Source organism: Nuphar pumila, chromosome 16 (assembly GCF_984573655.1).
Source record: "Nuphar pumila chromosome 16, dmNupPumi1.hap1.1, whole genome shotgun sequence".
Taxonomy (NCBI): domain Eukaryota; kingdom Viridiplantae; phylum Streptophyta; class Magnoliopsida; order Nymphaeales; family Nymphaeaceae; genus Nuphar; species Nuphar pumila.
The window spans coordinates 55,212,369-55,234,732 of NC_143264.1; the positions used below are offsets into that span (position 1 = coordinate 55,212,369).

The 22,364-nt window shown below is 37.3% G+C and overlaps 1 non-coding gene across 1 annotated transcript; it reads right to left on the reverse strand.

Moving 5' to 3' along the window:
* Positions 1 to 17,967: 17,967 nt before the first annotated feature.
* Positions 17,968 to 18,070, reverse strand: LOC149813249 (small nucleolar RNA R71). The gene has a single exon (XR_016428444.1). It is a non-coding gene; the product is annotated as a small nucleolar RNA R71 (small nucleolar RNA).
* Between the last annotated feature and the right edge of the window lie 4,294 nt (positions 18,071 to 22,364).

A 22,364-nucleotide genomic window follows, 5' to 3' on the forward strand; every position in this document is an offset into this window, starting at 1 on the left:
AATGACGCTCATAATTCTAATCCAAATTGAAGTCTTGTTTTTTTCACTAAAAATTTAGTGATGCCGAAGCCACCAAAGTGTGCCAACAAATCGTCATCTGAAATATCTTGCCAAGTTTTTGACAATTAGCTCCATGGACCCTCGCTGAAGATGTTCCATTGTGCAAGCCGCATCCACCATTATGCCAAGCCTCTGAAGTGGTTTTAGAAACCTGTAGCAATGATCGTAACAAGGTTTCTCTTGTCTTTTTTTTTTATCTGTTTCTACCCCATAATCTGCATTCGGTATGGGATGTGTTCTATGCTCTTTGCTCCGATCGGATATCCACGGCCGTTATTGTGGCCTGAGTAAGGTTTGATATGAACTCATTTTGTGGCCCTTTATCAATATTTCTTCAACATTCAATGAAACCGTAATGTGACGTGAAACAGAGAGAGTCCATAGCTGCTTGTCATAACAATTTCTTAGGCAGGCTTTTAGAGAGGGTATTCTAAGAAGCAATGGAATACTAGCAAACAGAAATATAACACTTCGGGCTTCTGGGAAAAGGAAAACTCTTTAAAGTGAAAAAGACCCTGCCTAAAAACCATCATTCAGAAATATGTGATATGTACCCCTTATCACCTCCCAATAAACGGAATATCTCATAACAGCATGGGATCCAAATTTCTCTAAAATCTGGGAAACATATTTTATGATGCAATGAAGAAAATCAATCTCAGGCTCAAACAAACTTACTGGACCTACTCTGCTAGCTTTATCAGCCGATGAAAGGCTGATAACAGGCTGTGAATATAACCCCTGCTGGACCCACTAAATACAAAGGAGAAGTCGCGTCAAAACAAGAATTCAAAAGATTAAATTCACATGACCCATAAGTTAACCTATTTAATGGTTGAATGCTATATGGATGAGATTGAATGCTATGCAGGGAATCTAGTCAAGAAATGTTATGGGATGCAACAGACAAAATCAGATATGCAAATCAAAGGGGTGCCAAATGATATATGGTATCGATGTAAATGACAATCATGATGATCGAGATACAATCAATGTAAAAGGGGGAGGGGGTGACATTTACTGCATATGGTAAGTCTAAAACATGACAAGACAAGCTGCAGAGAATAATGTTGAACACTTGAACATAATAAAATGTAAATGATGCCGTTAAAACTGAAGGCATTCGTCAATCAAATGTGGTATATACCACAACTTTCACAAAATTGCAGGAAGGGTGTATGAATTGTGCTCAATATGAGAATTGTAATCACACAGAACTTGCGAGCTTACCATTCTGTTCTGATAAGGGTACTTACTAAGTCCCTATTCAGACTTATATTACCCGATCTATCATTTATATAAAACAAAAATTGAACTGGATAATGAAATGCAGCAATATAGCATGGTAAAAAAGAAAAAAGAAACATGATATAACAAATGAACTATTAGAAAGGAATGCAACTGACGCTACTACAATCAGCGTTTGCTAAATAAAGAGGTGATCAGAAGAGTCTTAGACATGAAACAATTTGAAAATGATCAACCATGAAATGGACGGGATGGGCAACATGAACAAAATCAATGGCTGAGACTATACACTTCTGCTATGACAGTGCACAACACACATTTAGGGTAGAATTGTATGGACATTATCCAAGGGCATATTGATCGCCCAGATGAACAACCCATTTGAATCGCCCTTTTGAAGAGGCATGATCCCAGCAGGCAGAAATTGCAAAAGAGATTCATAACTCCAACTTGTAAATGAGCTAAGTACATTTTCAGAAATTATGAATTACAAAAAAATGGATTACGTAGTAAAAGAAAAAAGAAGAAGAAGAAGAAGGGAATCTAATGGGAAATTTACCATTACAGAAGTAAGATATCGAAATCTGAATATTCCATTTGATATTGCACAATGGGCGCAAATCAACGATTGCTATATACAACACTGATATCGCAGTAGTGCTCTAATGGGCCGATCAAACAAGAAAAAAAAAAAAGAATCAGGAATAGTAAAGAGGGAAGGAGTTGAGAGGAGACTCACCGGATAATTGTAGAGATCTGGAAGGAGGAAGTTGATTTCCTTTGAAAAAAAAAAAGAACTGTCGGTTTCCTTAACTTGCAGAGATTTTAGAAGAAGGGGGAATGGTACTCCTGCTGTAAGGTCTTTCTCAGAATCACAATGAAGGAGAAGAAGAGAATGATTGTGAAGATGGGGGAGTGAGGGCGGATGAAGTGGTGATGAAATGGATGACAGTGGAGAGGTAGGAGACGGATCCCCTCTCCCTCCTGCGTGCTCCCTTTTTAAAGAGCAAAAGGAGGATTCCAGAGAGAGGTTTGGTTGCAGATGGATGGAGGAGAACCCAGGGATTCGTTGAAGATCGAAGGGTAGCAAGCAAGAGGGAGAATGCGCGGGAAATGGCCGTTGTGAATTTTTGCTTTTTTTCAAAAAAAGGGTTCCTTTTAAGAAATTTTCTAAAAAATAGTTTAAGATGAGGTTTTTAGTAAAGATTAACTTCAAAAAGCTAGAAATTATTTGTTTTTCTCGTAACTTTTCCAAATTTATTGGTTTTGTGTTATTTTTCCATTTTTTTGTATTTTTGGAACAAAAATCTAAGATTTTACAGGAAAATAAAGATTAAACACTAAATTTTTGTATTTTTCTGAGAAATATTTACAAAAGTGTTTTTCCGAGAATTTCAGGCCATTTTGGGGAAAATTCTTCAGAAGAATGGGTTTGGACCCAAGTTTTGAGAAAATGTTCGATTTTTGAAACTCGAATTGAGAAATATAACGCAATGGATCCATACAGAGGTCAGATGGACTGTCCGAGCTATTTAAAAACTATTTTTGGTATTTTCTATAATTTTAATTTAAAAGTTGGACAAGGAGACTCAGATTTTGATCTGGACAATGGATCCAGATCCGAAATCAAGTCAGATATATAAAATGAATTTAATTTCAGTAAAACTTGAGAAATGAACTGGAATTTAGATTTAAAAGTGACTCAATTGCTCAGAAAATGATATCAGGGGTAAAAAGGGAATATTAAAAGATTTTGAAAAATTTGAGGTGTTCACAGATCCCCGTGACGACCTCATCCCTAGTGATGAGACTTTGCCTTATATTCTCCTTCAAATTATCTCTTATCATGATGTACGACCTCGCCTAGGTAACAAAGCGTATTTTTCCGTTACCACAAAATGGTGACACAATTATCACAAAAATTTATGATGACCCGATCCCTGGTAATGGGATAACTTGTTTAATTGTCTATCAATTCCTCCTTTCTTGTCTTTTTCTCAAAAGGTCGTGTTTTTAAAAGTCCTTTCAAGCTCTAACCATTCCTTTATTTCGCAGAAATCATTGTCATTGGCAAGATGGTTCAGACTAGAGCTGGAAAAGAAACTGCCCCTCAGCACAGCGACAACGAAGTCGAAGCAACGAATTCTCCTAAGTCAGTCAGAGGGCAGAATAAAAACAAAGGCGATGATATCGATCCTGCCATGTACAGCCTGTTTCAGAGAATGATGGCTAGAATGATGTGAGAGCAAGCTGAGGCCAGTCAGAAGAAGGCCACTTCGAAAAGCAAACCCAAGAAAAAACTATGAAAAAGCCGGTCAGGATCGTCAGAAAGAAGGTCCAGCCTGACACTACTTCTGAGGAATCAGAATCAGTCGAAGAAGAATCAGAGGAAGAAGAGCAGTTTGTCTACCATCAGAATCCTCTGCAACAATTCGTAAAGATCATTGCAGAACCCGAATTTGTAAATAAGCCTACTCCAGTTAAAGATCCAATGCACGAGCAAATGAGGGAAATGACTCAAGCCATTAAGGATATTCATGCCAAAAGCAAAGGCAAACAGACTTACTCTGGTGAGGATTTTTACAATGGTCTAGATGAGGATGACAATCTAGAAAATCTCCCTCGCAAGTTCCTCAAGTTTGACGGAACAGGCTACCCTAAGGCTCATTTGGCCACTTTCTATGCAGAGTGCGGTCGTTTCAGGAAAGACAATCGGGCGTTATTCATTTGCTTTCCTCGCAGCCTAGAGGGTGTAGCAGCCAGGTGGTATGCAAACCATATCAATCCTATCGAACTATGAGAGTTTGATAAGGTCGTAAACTTGTTCATTGAGCGCTTCATGTTCAACGTTGAAGCCTCACCAACTCTTAACCATTTGTACAATCTGAAGCAGAATGAGAATGAGAGGGCTAGCGAATTCATCCACAAGTGGAGGAGCACCTGTAACGGAATGAAGGTTCCTGTCCCAGAAGAGTATGCCCTACAGATTATTTTGAATAACTTTGTGTGATCATCGCAAAATTTTTCCTCTCTCATTTGGTTTCTCTCTCTTCCTTCTCTTTTCCTTTTCTGACCTCTATTTTCCTCCTTTTTGAAGGGAAGAAAATAAAAGAAAGAAAAGAAAGAGAGAAGAGAAAAAGAAGAGAAAGAAAGAGAAGAGGAACTCTTTTGCGCGGTTTTCACTTGACCTTTATTTGAAAACATTTAGAAAATTACTCGCCTCCGTTTTGAAAATATTTGCGGGAAAAATGGAGAGACGGGATTCGCTCGTCGGTACGAGGTTCGACCGTTCCTGGCACCTTTACCAGGGGTAATCGAACCAAGGATCGAATCTATGCCTTTTGCTTTGCCTAAACATAATCTAAGAATTTATTCTAACTCTAAATGCACAAAGAATCATGCTTGTGCAATGCAAGAATGTTATGCTCTTTTGAAAGGAGGTTTTGGAAATTTCCAAGTATTCTGAGATGAACTTGGTACGGGAGTGAAGAAATGTTTAAATCTCACTTAGAACTTGAAATAGATCAGAGAAGTAGATCAGAATTTTTGAAAAAAATAAATGAGGAGGAAATGACTTGGAGCTTTGAAAAATAGAAGGAGATGAAGTTTCAAAGTTTAAGAAAAAATGGATTTTGAATTTGAATTTAAATTTTAGGAAAGGAAATGAAATGCTTGAAATGAATTTGAATTTAGATTTTGAAGTTTGAAATTTAGAATAGATCTGAGGGATCCAAATGGTATTTAGAAATAGAAATTGATTTAGGGAGTTCAAATGAGATCTGAAAATGGAATTGGAATTGAAATCTAGAATTGGGAATGTAGATTGGGTTTCGGATCCTAAAATAGATTCGGATCTGAAGTCTAAGATCCAAAGTGAAATTGGAGTCTGGATCCTGAAGGAGAATTGGATCTGAAATCTGAGATCCAAAGTGTGATTGAATTCTGGATCCTAAGATGGATTTTTGGATCTACAAGCCTGAGATCCAAAGTAGAATTGGATTCTGGATCCTAATTGGGAATTGGATCTGGAGTCTGAGATCCGAAAGTGAAATTGGACTCTGGATCCTAAAGAGGAATTGGATCTGGAGTCTGAGATCCAAAAGTGAAATTGGACTCTGGACCCTAAAGAGGAATTGGATCTGAAGTCTAAGATCCAACATGAGTGTTGAATTCTGGATCCTAAAGAGAAATTGGATCTGAAGTCTGAGATCCAATATGAGTGCTGAATCTTGGATCTTAAAATGGATTTGGAGTTAAATTTAGAAGATGAATCAAGAATTTCTAAGTCTGATTTGAATTTGGGAAAAGAAATTTTAGAAATTGAATTTTAAATATACAGATGAATCCCAAAATCAATTTAGACCTTGGATTTGAAGTTTGAAATGAATCAAGAATCTCAAAGTTAAATTGAACTTTGAGTTTGATTGGAGCTTTTGAAAATGAATTTGAAATTTCAAAGTCAAATTAAACTTTGAAAATGAATTTGAATTGGAAATTTTGAATATGAAATGAATTTGAAATCTCAAAGTAAAATTGGACTTTGAGATGGAAAATGAAATAGAATTGAAAATGAAAAGATGAATAGGATTGAAGATTGATTGAAGAAGATATTTACATCACTTGGAGTTTTGAAAAAGGAAATTTGGAAAATATGATGTAGTTCTATCCTAAATGATGAATGAATTTAAAGAATTTGAAATTGAATTTTGAAAAGCTATTTCATTCTTTGGATGAATTAAAACAAGATTGAAAATATAATACATCCTTGACTATGGTCATTGAATGTATTACATAATAATCTATATTTAAATTCAAGAGAAGAATAAAATACATTTGGTACTTTTATAGAATTTAAAATGAAATTAACTCTCAATATACCCTGACTATGGCCATTGGTATATATTTTGAGTCAATTTTAAGTTAAATTCTAATAAAAGAAGAAAATATTTAAGGAAATATGATGAATTTTGAAAATAGATCCAGTGTGGATTCAGTGTTATTTCGTAAAAGATAAAAATACTAAGTTTTGTCCACACCCTGACTATGGCCATTGATATGGATCATCAACTTAGAATTAATTTACCTCTTACGAAATGGTGCGCGTGCCATTCGTGTTTCACCAATGTGAGATTTTGAGAAATAAAGGAAAAATGCATGAAGAACAAGTAATTCATGATATTTACATTGCTCATTCATTCTATCTAAAAGCTAAAATGTAAATTCTCATTATATCTAGCTATTACAAATTTTAACTTAAATTTTACAAGAATCTCTAATTCTAGAAAATAGCATCTTTCATGTATTTCCTGCAAAACACAAAAATATTAGAAGAGGATAGCAAATATTACTTTGATATTAGAGTTACAAGTGGTGAGAAACTCATGTATCTAACTTAGGCTTTAAATGAAATGATGTTTACGATCTTAGGCGTGGGGGGATGGCGAATGAGGAGAAATAGGGGTTGTGCTAGGCAAATAGCATTGCCAGTATAGTGAGTGAAAATGCTATGATATGTTACATAATACAATGAATATATATAGTCCCAACAATAAAGGTCGACTAAAATATCATCATGAAAGCAGTGATGATGTATTGGAGGTGAGGAATTGGGTAAATAGTGATTGTGGCTGGTGAGGGGAGTGCTGGCTGGAGAATAACTATTGGCACAAATGGGAAAACATGTGAGACATATACTACTACAGACCGCATGTTGGACGATCTCAAACATCACGAAGGCAAAGGCAACTGCTTGCTGTCTCGCTTAAGTCACAATTTGGTATTGACTGCAGACTCCATGGCTGCATAACATTTGCCAATCAGTTGATCCAGGCTGGGAGCTTATGTACATCTAAAAAAAGTTTTTTTTTTTTTATGGGATTTGTTGCAGAAATGTCTGCAATTTCTAACAGGGAGATAGCTAGATATCATGGTTATTCTTGGCTTGATTCCCTTGGAATCTTGTTTACCTGGGGGTTATAATGGGGCTGGAACATCATAATTGCAGGGGATTAGGTGAGTAATAGGATAGTGTCTGAAAATGTAGGTAGATATTCATGTGGGCTTCTATGTTAAGAGCTGGGAATAGGCTATTAGTATGGTGACAGGCATAAACGCAGAATAATGAGCTGATGAAGCTGGGCTCAACAAAGCTTGATTTTGCAGAGAATTCAGATCTAATCCTGGAACAGCAAGACATCCCACTTCAACCATGTATCTCCAGAAAGCAGAACATCTACTTTCAATTTGGCTACCAGTGAATCAAAAGGAAGGAAGTAGGGCCTGTTCACAATGCTCCTTCTTTGTTAAAACAAAGGTCGGATTCACCTGGAGATTTTGCACTTTCATCAGTCTAACAGATCATCCACACTTAGATCTATTTTGATATCGAAGTGCCATCCTTCAGGAGTATGCTTGATGCCTGCGTATAAGAGCTACCTCCTGTTGAACTTTGAAACTCTTTGGGGCATGCACGAATTGAAAACAATAAATCAATTTACATGAATAACTTTATAAATAACATAGAGATGAGGAAGAATGAATTATGTGATAATAACAAAATGAGAGTATACCTGCAGCACAATATCAATAACATCCAGGCAAGAGACTGAAAGATTGAGAGCCTCATCACTTATTACCCCTATTCACTAAGATGCCTACATGCATCGATTAAGGCAGAATCCCATAAACATGGCGATGTAATCATTGGTGATGACACACCAGTCCCATGGATATACCAACTTGGAATAGATTAGCTAGTTTAATGTGATGGAGAATAAACATATAATCATGTAATGAGAGATGTACAGGGAAATGGGAGAAGATGATGCTATACTTGGCAAACACTATGTAATATAATTTACAGCATGCTCCAGCACATTAATCATGCGATGAATGATACTGGGATAATGATCCAGCCAAAACCAACACGATGTGGTGAATGGGTCATACAACATGCAGGACAGGTAAGAATATATCTCTCTATAGGTTTTATGGACTAACCAAATGACGCCATGCTCAGTCGTACCATATCATGGGTAGATCCATTGGAAGAATTGGGGATCAAATGTGTTCATGCCATATAACAAAACATCCAGAACAGAGCAAGAAGTTCAATAAAAAAGAAAACAGGTGCGAAAACATAACGACAGTGGAGTAAAGATCAAAATCGCTATATGTAAACTGATGATGACATAGATTAATGCGTGAAATGAAAATGTCCAAATGCAACTCATATCTCATGATAAAATCAAGTGCAGAATGATTAATGCCTTGCTCCAAAGAAATTGAGTCAGAATCTAGCTTGCTTTCAACAAACCGAGTCTGGTTTCATCAAAAAAAAATTTTTGTTTTTTTTTTTTGGCCATTACCTGAACAATTGTTACCAATGCCTCCTAAATCATGAGGAATTGATGGAACACTCTCTGTTTACTGGGTTTTCATCAATCCATCACTTGTCGATGGATGATAGTTGTGCTATCCTGAGAGAAACTCCAAGGTGATTACTAAAGAGGAAGGTTTTTATACCTTGAATCTTACAAATGCACCCTCTGAATTTTTTGAGCAAACATCACTCATCAGAGATACCAGCTCTATTTCAACCAATGCAAACAAGCCTATGAGGAACGATGGCCTCACCATCATCCACAAGGGGGTTTTAAAATACATACTGTAACATGCTTGGTCACTTTGTTGGAATATTCAATAAAGAGTACCTTGGATTTTTAGTAAACAAAACAGATAAAAATAAGAGGTGACATCACAAGGCAAACAAATGATATGAATATATTGATGACTTACAGAAATTTGAGAAAATATTTAAGATGGGGACAAACATAATGTTGGGTTGCAGATGGGACTACAAAGGAAATTATGTTGGGATGCTGTGAAAGTTCTAGTATAGGAATTAGACTAAACGCACAGATCAAGAGATGATGCTTCCCCTTTTTTTTCTCTTTTTTTTTTTTTAAACCTATGCTTTTAACAGAAGTATGCGTATGAGCTAAAAAAAATGTATACATATGAACATAAAGAAAGAAAGGAGGAGAAGAAAAAAAAAAAGAAAAGAAAAAAAAAAGAAAATGTATATATGGATGCAAACCTCTGACTGAACTTAATGTTAATATCAAAACATAAAGCACAGAATCAATGTGCAGAAATCCTTCAAGCCTTTGTGGTGAATTTCTTCTGCAGCCTTTTTGACTCCCTGAATTTCTCTCCTGGCAAATTGTGAACTCCAGATCGACATCTATCTTGAAACTTCCTAAAATATCTTTCCAGAAGATCAGCATTGGTACATGAAATTACTACCAATCGTCATTGGTCCTTGTAGACTGATGTTTGATCTAAACCTTGGATCATGCAACCCACCGATCACAATATGATGAACTAACATGCTGGAGAATGTTTACACAGGTATAGATTTTACCATAACCTGTTCGCCTGCCTTACCCCTCCGTGAAAGGCGTATACGATGTATTATAATGAAGGTAAGAGGTGACGTGATGGTGGTTTACTGTTGTCATGAAGGTAAAATGGTGAATGATGCACAGTGTGGCAGGGGATGGAGATCAAACATATGTAAGTGATGGAGGGGTCAACAGATGATGTATAGGATGGGTGAGTCTCAATAAGTGGAATGATGATGCAGGTGGGAAAGAAATGGCGAGGTTCATTGGTTTAAACCCGTAATCAATAAATCAAGGGATTAAACAACCATTGCTGAAACAAATATATAAGTCAATTGAGCAAATCCCTGGTACTATAATCAATCCAAATCTATAGGACCAGCAAGGAGACCGAATATCACGGATTGATGCAAACGATAAATCAAAACAGGGAAAATAAGAAATCCAAAATTGAAAATGAAGAGAGAAATGGGGAAATCGATCATATCCCAGAAAATTAAAATCAAATAACATTATACTAAATCGATGGATACTCAAAATTACTTAAATGTAAAGAAAATTTTAAAATAAAGGAAGTAACATAGGTATTGGAACGATCGGTTCCATTGATATTGCACAAAGGGAGGGATTGATGTTGCTATAGGCAACTCACCCCTCCATAGTGCGTTGATAGTAAAACAGGAAAAATTTTTAGGAGAAAACAATAGAATGACAGAAAGGAGGAGGGACTTACCTGATCCTGAATGAAAGAGTCGAGCCTTTTCTCCCACCGTGGGGAGGTTTTCTGTTACAGGATTTCTTTTTTTTTACCGTTCCCTCATACACCCGCTCCACAGAGTGACATATTTGCTGTTTGGAGGCGACAAAGGAAAAAATATAGATGGAGGGGTCGAAGATGGATGCGTGAAGGAGAAGAAGGTGGAGGGGTGAAACTGAATGCCGATGGAGAGGAGAATGTGGAGGGGTAGAAGACGACCCCCTCTCTCTCCTGCGTGCTCCCTTTTTAAAGAAGGAGAGGAGCATTCGAGAGAGATGGGTTGTTGAAGATCAGAGGTTGAGGGAGACTCCAGGGAGGTTCGTTTGAAGATCGATGGTGGGAGGCGGAGGGAGCCGTTGTAATTTTTCTAAAATTCCCTACAGGGGTCTCCTTTTCAGAAATTTCCTAAAAAAAAAAATAGTTTTTGTTTTCAAAAAGAGGTCTCAAGAGAGGGTTTTTATCAAAAAGGTTTTTAAAAAAAGGAAGGTAGATTGCAGTTTTTTTTTTTGGATTTTTGATTTTCTTATTTTTTTGTTCTTTTCTTTTTAAACATATATTTGTAAAAAAAACAAAGCTCTAAAACTAAGAAAATTAATGTTAATTTTACAAAATTTCAAAATATTCATAAAAGAAAGGTTTTTCTGAAAGATCAGGGTTATTTTGGGGAAAGTTTCTTCAAAGGAATGGGTTTGAATCCAGGTTTTGAGAAAATGTTCGAGTTTTGGGACTCGAATCGAGAAATACAACATGATGGATCCAAACGAATGTCAAATGGACTATCTGAGCTATTTAAAGGCTATTTTTGGTATTTTCTATAATTTTAATTTAAAATTTGAACAAGGAGATTCAGATTTGGATCTGGGCAATGGATCCAGATCCAAAATCCATTTAAACATATGAAATGATTTTAATTTCAATAAAACTTGAGAAATGAACTAGAATTTAGATTTAAAATGACTCATTTACTCAAAAAAAATGAAAAAAGGGGAATATTTAAAAGATCTTGAAAAATTTGGGGTGTTCACAGATGCCCCTCTTTGCTACTAAGCCGGTTGAAAGTCGAGCTTAGTGGCAAAGATAACACTCCAAATTTTGAAAATGCCCCAGTCAGCAGATCTGAACTGGGTGTGGAAGAATTTGAAAAAGACATGGTTTTTCAGATTTAAAACTTTATCCTTGAATGGCTTTTGGAAGGCGAAATCCTCGAAAGTGATATGATTGAGTAGAAAATGAGGAAATCGTGATGGGACTTTGGGTGAAGATCCCGAAAATGGTAAAGGATAAGGATTTTGATCAAGTCTTATGAGCAAGGCGAGATCAACTTTTTGGAATGATGCAGGTTTAGCCCTTAACCTAGATGGGACGAGGATATCTCGAAATGACCTGAATGGGGGAAGGAAAATATGAGGGTCTTGATGGGACATTTTTGAGAAAATGCCTCATGAGATGAAGCTAAAGTAGGATTTTATTCTAGATGGATATACAAAGAATGGATTCCTCGATGGGAAGAACCATGATGGGACTGGAGGAAAACACCTCGTCAAAACGAGACTCAGGTTTAACCCAAACCTAAAAAAGGAAAAATACCTCGAGGGGCGAGGTTCAGGCTTAACCCTTAACTTGAAGGGGACGACCATGAACAAATCCGAAAGGGGTTTGCGAAAGGAGGAAGAAAATGGGGCTCCCTAAAGCTTTGAAAAAAGGATGAACTTGGGCGTCTCATTGCTGAGACTAAATCAGCTTTTGAATTTAAAAGACCTCTCGCAGGAAGTACAGGTTTTGACCCTTAACCTGAGTGGGAACAACCATACGGAATTCTCGAAAACCGTGATAGGACAGGAGAGATGAGACAACTTTTATGGAAAATGTAAGAGATGAAAATAAGGATATGTGAGACAAATCGATGAATAGGGTGACAGGAGATGAATCTTTCGATGGAATGAAAGATGAATGAGGCGAACCCTTTATCAAGGAGACGAATCTCTTGATGAGGCAAAAGATGGAAGAGGGCAAATCCTTTGGACAGGAGAAGGTAAAAGCGAAATATGAAGATGGCGACGAAGATGGCAATAGTAAGAAGAAGGCGAAATGTGACATATGAAGAAGGCAATCCTTTTAACAAGGAGAAGGAAATAATGTGAAATATGAAGAAGGCAATCCTTTTAATAAGGAGACGGCAAGATGTAAAATATGAAGAAGGCTATCCTTTTAACAAGGAGAAGGCAAGATGTAAAATATGAAGAAGGCTATCCTTTTAACAAGGAGAAGGCAAGATGTAAAATATGAAGGAGACAATCCTTTTGGCAAAAAGTGAAATATGAAGAAGGCAATTCTTTTGGTAAGGAGAAGGCGAAAAGTAAGATATAAAGAAGGCAATCCTTTTAACAAGGAGAAGGCAGGTTGATGATGCATGAAATGCACATCATGTAAACACGTTTTTCATGCATTTTGTATCAAGTTTAAGGTTTTAAACCCATGTTTAGATGTGTTGTGATAGTAAGGGGCTATGGTTCAGATTTCAGAAAAATCGGAGTTAAAATGAGAGAGTTATGGCTATTTCAGTATTTGGGCACGGATTTCGAGGTGAATCGGATCCATATCCGACCCAATTAGGTCAATTTGACCTTGGATCAATTCTTAAAAAGCCCAAAATCCAACCCACACACATATCCATACCCATTTCAAAAAGTTTTGCAGAAAACCCCTCAGAAAGTGGCGCCTAGTAAAATATTTTTTTATAACCTTGTTTCTGAAAACTATCAAAAGTATAAATTATAGTTTCCAGCAAACCCTAGGCGTCTTTGGCATTGGGATTGGTGCCTCCTACAGTGATTCTAGCTCCAGCACCTTCCAACCTCTCATCCCACTTCATTTCCATCGAAAATTGGGTTTTTGCTTGGAAATCAAGCATTACTCTTTCTCTCTTTCCATTCTTTTTCGTTTCTTTAGTATCCTTGCTGCGTTTTCTCACCATTTGCTGTGTTTTTGCAGGTGTAGCAGAGGTGGAGACCATTAATCTTGCTTGGAAGTGCGAAACACCCCAACAAGATGAGCCGGCCCTACCTCCATCCGGTTTTCTAAGCCCTTCGATCGCGAATCGGCACCCGTTCCATCTTCGGTGGATCTCCAACGTGTTGCAGCTGTAGATATCCTGTTCGTGGTGACATTCCAGCATTCTCAAACCGTTCGGGACGTCAATCCAAGGCCATTGTCCGCTCTCTTCTTCCCCACGATCGTCGGATCGCCCTAGAGGTAGATCTTCTTCTCCCTTTTCTTCTAGCTAAAACCCAAATCGTGTGTGCTTGTTTTCGTGTTTTCTTTTCTGTGTGTTTGCTGTATTTTTCGTGTTTCAACCTTAGTATAACATTCGTGCACCGACCAGCACGTTAGATCTAGGTGTTGTTTCATTGTTTCATGATTCAAGGATCGATTTTTATTGTTTTTATGCAAAACGTGTAAATTGGCTAGAGGTTCTTCTAGCCGATTTGTTTATTTTTGTTTACAGCGTGTTCTACAATGTCTTTTTACAGAAAACTTGTTTTAAAAAGTTTATTTTGATTTATTTTGGGCGTTGAGGCTGGATCAAAGAACGTTTTTATTGAAAACCAATAAATCGGCTAGATCCATTCTAGCCGATCTTGGTTCATTTTGAGTTTGAGCCTTTGATCGGTTTTTGCAGAAAAACTGGGTTAGCAGACCGCATTTAAATTATATTCAAGTTGAGTTTGCTGAAGATTCATGTGAGTTTGAGTCTATGTTGTCGTGTGATTTGTCTTTCGAACCCTCTTTGAATTAGGAGTTCCTTTGTGTTAAGTGCATGTGTTTAGATTGAGTAATTCGTGTGTGTTGTTGTATGTGTTGCAGTTTAACAGCCTCATCAAATCCATGTTGGTCAATATCATTAGCTTAGGATTAATCTAAATATTGTTTTAGTCATTTTGTGTTTTGGGTGTTGATTGTTATTGAAAATATAAAAATCAAGGTTATCGTTTCCTAGTTGTGGTGTCGTCCGTTCTTGGTAGGGTCTTTCATAAATTGTTATAGTGGAAATTCTTGTCTTTTTAGTTCTTCATGCTATGATAGTGTAGATCTTGTTTTTGAAATTGATTTTCGATAGTTTAGGTTGTTAGTTCTAGTTGGCTATAAATTTAGATGCATGATTTTCATGATAGTCTTAGTGTAACTTGTTCTTTGTCATTTTGATTTTAATTCAGTTTTAGGTATTCTTCTTCCCCAAGGTGGGGCGGCAGCCATTAGAGCTCCAGTCGAGCTCTAGGCTACTTTTGGTAGTTGTAGCATTGTGGTAAGTTTTAGATTTTAGGCAAGTGTTTTTAGGGTGTCTAGATACATTGTATTAGGGGAGTTAGTTTTAGACGTTTTAGTGGTAGTTTTAGGAAGGTTGAAATAGTAGAGTAAATGCTTCAAAAAGAAAAACATTTTGACAAACATTGATTGCTCCAAATTCGTTGGATTTTCTTTTAGGCAAGTGTGCAAATTGATTCAAAGAAGGAAATTCAAGATAGCATCAAGAATTTTTGGAAAGTTGAATTGAATATTAAATCTTTTCTAAAAAGGAGCTCACGTTTTTAGATAGAGGGATTTAATTGCTTTCCAAACATGTTTGGAAAGTCGAATTCATTGTGGCCCTTGTGGAGCTGGACGGTTTCAACCCTTTGTTGCCCATTTTATTTATCAAGCCATTATATTAACTGTTATCCCATTTGCTTGGACGGTTTTGAGTGTTTTAAAATTTCCAAAGTGAGCAAAGGCAAGTTCTAAAAGTATAACTCCTCTCTATTGGATGATTTTTGGATAGTATAAGTTTTCCAAATTTATTCCAGAGCATTTACTCACATTGATACCCATTTACTTAATAGTATATTTTAGATTTAGAATTACCTATTTAAGATTAATTGTTCATTAACTCTCGGATTAAGATTGAGTCTCTAATTAGATAAGTTTTAATTACGATTAGTATAGTAAGGTGTTAGGTGTAGAGATTTGTGAGTATTAATTGAATTTGTTATTTTTAATTCATTAGATGTTTATTTTTCAATTCCTGATTTAGGCAGGGTCTAGTCGAGTCAACCTAGCCAGGTGTGGCGTGAACCTAGTTGAACCTAGTCACATATTAAAACCGCCCCATCTTGGTTTTTAGTGGTCTACTTAACTTTAGTTTTAATTCACAGTAGTTTAGTATAAGTTAGTTTAGTCCTTTACTTAATAAACTCAGTTAGATTTTAGAAGTTAGTGTGTATTTAATGTGTAGTTGTTTATTAGGTTTGATTTGACCATTGCATTTAGTTAAACTGTCTTCAGTTCTTATTAATTGTAATTGCTAAGTCATATAGTTAGGTTGTACTTTTAATTACCTTAGTTGCATTTGAATTGGTATTTAAGTTAGCTTTAGTCGTAATTTACCTATTGCATTTCATTCTTATGTTATTTAGCATAATTGCATTTAATAGCTGCATATAAATTGTCATTCAGTACCATTTAGGATTGCATTAGAGTTAGATTGCATTTTTAGTGTTTAAAATAGCTTTATAAAGTGAATAGTGCATTGAATCCGAAACTCGATTTTTGTCTTGTCGCACTATCATCATTTCATGTGCAACAATTTCGAGTTCTCAAAAGATTATTTTTCTATTCTCTTTATTGGTGTGTTAACTGTATGCAGACCAAATTTCAGCTCAATCCGAGTTGGTTTGGTCTGATTTTGAAGTGTTTTTTGAAAACCGCATTTTCTGGATTTTAAATTATAGGACTTTCGATATCCTGATTTTTCCCTGTTTTGAAACGCTTATATCTGGAGTTCCAGATATTGTTTTTCAATTCTGTAAAAACTGTCAATTTTTTTAATCTGTCAGTTGCAGAACAGAACAAATTTCGGGAAAATCGGACTTCGTTTGCCCTGTCAAACAGTGGTTTTCCGATAGCCTGTCAGAATGCTATTTTACACTAGTTAGGGGCAGTTTCGTAATTTTCATAGTTTCGGCAATTTAGACTTGTTTTGCATAATTTCTGCATTTTAGGAGTTGCATCATCATCATACAGCATTAGTAGAGTTAAATTGGTTAATTTTAGAATTAATTTAGTATTTTATTTAATTTGTGCTTGATACATAGCATTTGTTTTGTAATTTTCGTATAATTAGAAATAGTTTTAGTTATTGTTTTAATAGTTAGAATAGAAAACTAACTTTGTATTTTTCTGCATTTTTAGGTTGAAAAGCATATTTAGTGTCCAGGGTTATTGACCAAGTGAGAAGATTCTCTACGTGGCGAAAAGACGAAAATACCCTTGGCGTGGAGCAGAAGACTGATTGCTTGATTACTTTTCTTTTAGTGATTATTTGCAGTTATATTAACTTTATAATTGTAGGTTGACATTTGTCATTAATAAATTGAATTTTATAGAAATATTGTGGTTAATTCTTGTTCCCTGTGGATTTGACCCGTACTTACCACTTTGTGGAAAGTCGGTTTTTAAATTTTTGGTTGACGATTTTCCAAAGTTTTATTGAAAATACTTGTTTTAAAAAGAGCATTCCAAAATGTCAACCAAATTTTGGCGCCGTTGCCGGGGAACGACGAATTAATTACTTTATTTCTTAGAGTTTGATTTATTACTTTGTTTTAGTTAGTTAATTAGTCGTTTTATTTTTAGTTAGTAGGATTAGTAAGTGAATATAGGATTAACATAGTTAGTAAATATAGGATTCACATTCTGTTCTTTCTAGGATTCACTTAAAATTCATTCTGCAAGGAGCGAGTAGACAGGTGGGTTTTAGAAAAACTTAGTTGTGATTTCCTGTATTTATCTTTTTAGTACTTTAGAATAGTTTAATTTGTTATTTCATTTACTTAGTTAAATCATTCTGACATAGTTAGTTTAGCATAGTGTTTAGTAGTTGTTTATTTTGTGTATTTCCATTTTAGTTTTTGTGTTAGTTTATATTTTTTTAGTTAGTTAGGTCGTTGGCTTACATCTGGTCGTAGTACCAGTGTATGCAGGGTCGACGAGGTCTAGGAACCCCATTACACCCATTTGTTGACAACGCAGAGAGAATTTTACATTCTCATCGACGTTCGGCAACAATGGCTGACATGGATCCTCCACCCCCAGTTCTTTCACGCCCTCTGCGGGAATACTTCATTCCCACAGACTATGTTCAGGCATCCTGCATTCGGAGACCCGATGTAGGAGCGCCACATTATGAGATTAAGGCCAACATTATTCAAATGCTTCCATCCTTTTATGGCCTTAGTCATGAGGATCCCTACAGACATTTAGATGAATTCCTCGAAAACTGTTCTACTGTTAAGATACAGAATTTCGATGATGATGCGTTGAGGTTGAATCTATTCCCCTTTTCATTGAAGGACAAAGCCAAGTATTGGCTAAAGTCCTTAGATTCTGTAGAAATAGAGTCCTGGGATCAGTTGCAACAGGAGTTTCTTCGTAAATACTTTCCCATTGGTTGCACGAACCAATATCGTAGAGCCATCACTAGCTTTTCAGAGCTAGATGGTGAGCGCTTTCATGAGACCTGGGAGAGAATGAAGGATCTCCTCAGGAAATGTCCCCATCATCAGGTGCCGAAATGGCAACTGGTGCAGAGCTTCTATGATGGATTGTCTGACAAGAATCGTCAGATGATCGACTCTTCATGTGGAGGGACATTCATGCTGAAGAGCGAGGACGAAGCATGGAGACTATTTGATACATTGGCCGAAAATTCTCTCCACCATGCTTCGAGCTCTCATTCTGATAGAGCCACACCCAGCATTCAGAAGAAAGCTGGTGTTCTTGAAGTTGGTCCATCTACTGCACTACAGTGCAAGGTAGACATGATTGCTCAGAAGTTGGACCAGCTTCTTTCAGGACCATCCACTACACAGCAGGTGTGTACTCTTTGTGCCAGTCCGGCACACGAGATCACTGAGTGCCCTTCGGCAGCTCAGTACCCTGAATTTGTTCAAGAACAAGTTCAGGCAGCTCAGGGTTACGTCAGACCGCCGAATAACCCATTTTCATCGACATACAATCCGGGTTGGCGTAACCATCCCAATTTTTCATGGAAGAATCCACAGTCTTCCATGCAGATGCCTACATCCTCTCAGCCAGTTCGGCAGCCATCTTTTACTCAGTCATTTCAAAGACCGAACTATGCTCAGTCTTCTTCCTCTTCAGTTCCTTCCCCGATTCAGCAGGAGTCTACCCCGCAGACATCTTTTGAGGAGAGACTTCTCCAGGCATTCCAAGAGGTGAAAACCTCTAATCAGAATGCCTTCGAGAAGTGTAGCCAGATTTTGAGCTCGCATACGCAGTCCATTGCGAAGTTAGAGTCGCAAATGGGACAGTTAGCTGATGCTATTAGTAGGAGACCCGAGGGTACATTGCCGAGTCAGGCTGTCATGAACCCGAAGGGTAAGGACCAGATGACTGGAGGCCTATTTCATACTGAGACACAGCAGCAGGCTAAATCAGTTATGGCCTTGAGGAGTGGACGTGAGTATCACGTCGAGAGCCGAGAGCGAGAGAGTAGAGAGAGGATAAAGGAGCCAGAGACCATTGTTTCACCTACGTCGGCTCAATCATCATCATCCCCATCCCCATCATCACCTTCATCAGCTTCATCATCTTCATCCTCAGAGAAGAAGAAGAAGGATAGGAGTGAGCCTTCTCACAAAGAGGAGGAGCCAACAGAGTATATTCCCCCACCACCCTATCCCAAAGCATTAGAGTCTCCTGGATATAGAGGGAAGCAAGGTGCGAAGATCCAGGACATGCTTGACATCTTCAAGCATGTGCAGATCAACCTACCTTTACTCGATGCTATTCAGCAGGTGCCGGCATATGCCAAATTCCTGAAGGAACTATGTATGCAGAAGCGTAAATCTAGAGAGCGAGTTCCTAACAGGGTCCATCTGACTGAGCAGGTGAGTTCAGTACTTCAGCATCAGACACCACCAAAGCTCAAGGACCCTGGAGCCCCTATCATTGCTTGTACTATAGGGAACATCCGGATAGAATGCACATTGCTCGATCTTGGAGCAAGCGTGAACATTCTGCCCGGATATTTCTTCGATTCTTTCGGGCTAGTGTAAACACCCCAAATTTTCCACATCCATTCTCAAACAACCCCCCTCATGCAGTGCCAACCTTGTTAGGTCAGTGTAGGAGTCAAACCCTGAGTCAGTTTCAGAAAATCACCATTTTACCCATTTTCACTAGGAAAATTACCATTTTACCCCTAGGTCATCCCAGACCCCAGTCAGTCGGAGTCAACCAATCTCATTGGTGAGTTCAAAACATTTAGAATATCAGTCATTTCAAGCTCATTTGAAATCATAGTGAGAAAGCCATTTTCATTTCTGACCATTCCTGCCAAAATGGGATCATTTCTTCAGAAATGAGCTCATTTCTCACTCAAATCCAAACAAATTGTCTTTGAGTCAGTCATTCCCAGTCAATCATGTTCCCCAGAGTCTAACTTGAGCTCACCAAGAGTTCAAGTGCTCCAGTTTCAGTTCAAAACCATTTCCAAGTGTCTAGGAGCCCATTTTAGTCCATTTTAGCTCTTTCAGCTGAAATTGAGCTGAGTTCAGTCAATTGAGCTAGTGTTCAAGCTTTGATTTTAGTTCATATCAGTATTACTGACCTTTGTTCTAGCTCAAACCCAGTTCAGGTTCGTAATTCACTTCACTCTAGTGATCATTCCGTACCATTTCTCTAAAAATGGCAACTTTTCTTGAAAATTCAGTCGGAAAGGTCAGTTGAGTCAGTGCCTGGTCAGTTCATTTGAGTTCTGAAACTCTAAAACCCAGCTCAATCTAGCTCATCTCAGTTCAATCCAGCTCGAACCCCAATTTTTAGTGTCACTCTGACCCAGTAGAGTCCTGAAAACCATTTCTTGAGCTATTTTGCAAATTTTATCAATTTTAATGCTTTTTAAACTGGTACAAGTGTCAATCGGGGTGTGACATCCAAAATTCTTTATTCAAGGTTAGCATTTCGCATAACATTTCATGTCATTTCTCATCATTTCATATCATTTCTCAGCATTTCATAACATTTCATCACATTTCATTTCATTTTCGAAGTCCAGAACTCCAGCTTTATAAATTTCAATCCAGATTGAGTTTTAAAAGTTTTCAGAAATCAATTTCAAACCTCAGGTTTCCAAAATTGACATTTTCACCCCGGGAGTCTAAATTTGGAAATATTTTCTCAAGAAAAATAATCTGGATTTCTTTCAAAATCAAATTTTCAAGTTCTACACTGAATTTGCTTCGCAACGAGCTATTAAACTTCAAAATTCGCGATCGTTTCAAAAACTGCCAAAAATAGCTCGTTTCGTTTGGAAATATTTTCTCAAGAAAAACAATCTGGATTTCTTTCAAAATCAAATTTTCAAATTCTACACTGGATTTGCTTCGCAATGAGGTATTGAACTTCAAAATCCGAGCTCATTTCAAAAACTACCAAAAATAGCTCGTTTTGTCTAAAAATAGATTTGGAAGCATTTTCTCAAAAAAAAAAATCTGGATTTCTTTCAAAATTATATTTTTAAATTCTACATTGGATTTGCTTCGCAACGGGGTATTGAACTTCAAAATCCGAGCTTGTTTCAAAAACTGCCAAAAATAGCTCGTTTCGTCTGGAAATTTTTCTGAAAAGACTATTTTACCCCTCTAATCTTCAAAATGAATTTCAAAATTGAAATTTGGACCCGCTCTGAGATGGCCCATTCATTTGCATTTTTATTTTATTAAAAAAAAAAAAAAGATGCTTCTTTTTATTTGTTTATTTTTTTGTTTTTATTGATTTTTATTTATTTTTTATTTTTATTTTTTTTTAGAGAGGAGGTGGGACCCACAAGGTGGTCACCCAAGCCTCCAGCCCCACTTTCCATTTTTTTTCCCCATGTTTTTCTTTCCCTTTTCCTTTTTCCCTCCTTTTCTTTCTTTCCTTTTCTTTTTCTTTTTCTTCCTTTTCTTTTTCTTCTTTCTTCCCTTTCTTTCCTTCTTCCCTTCCTTCCTCCCTCTTGCCCAGCCATTCACGTAAAGGCTGTTTCCCTTTCCTTCCCTAATTAAAGCTAAGAACTTAGGGAAAGAGATAATCTTCCCTAAGTTAAGAAAACCAAAAAAAAAAAACAAAAAACAAAAGAGGAAGCTACGGTTGATCTCAAGGGACGTCTCTCTCTCTCTCTCTCTCTCTCTCTCTCTCTCTCTCTCTCTCTCTTTTGGGTTGCAGTCTCCATTGCTGCACTTTGAGCATTCCTTCAAGCAGTCCAGCAACTTCTTCCAGCCAAGGCAGCAGCCACCGGAGGGGAGCACCAACCAGCAGCCACTCCTCTCACTTAGCACCACCGCAGGCCATTATTCCAGCCACATCTCCATCATTGCCCAACCAAAGCAGCCTCCCTTCCTTGACAGCCTCCATTGCAGCCCATCTCCAGCATCAAGGCAGCCACCAAAGGGGAGCACCAAGCTGCAGCCACCTTCAACACAGCTTCAGCCACTTCCTTCACGTCAGCCACCCTTCTTGGCAACAAGGCAGCACCACTTCTCCTCTCTCCCAAACGTTTGAGTATTTGGTAGCAGCAACATCCTCCAAGCCACACCTCCATTCACGACGGCAAAACCTCCATCTTTTTCAAGTTAACAGTAACACCATTGCCATAGCTTACCTTCAGCCAGCCCAAGGTAAGATCTTCACTTTTTTTTTTTTTTACTCTTTTATTTCCTTTATTTTCATGCTTAAGGCTACGTGGAGTAGGGAATCCGCCCAATGAATGGACTGGATCTTCCTTTTTCACAGCAACATCAAACATAAGAGTTCATGTATCCGCTCGTAATGGTTTTGATTTTCATATTTTATATAAT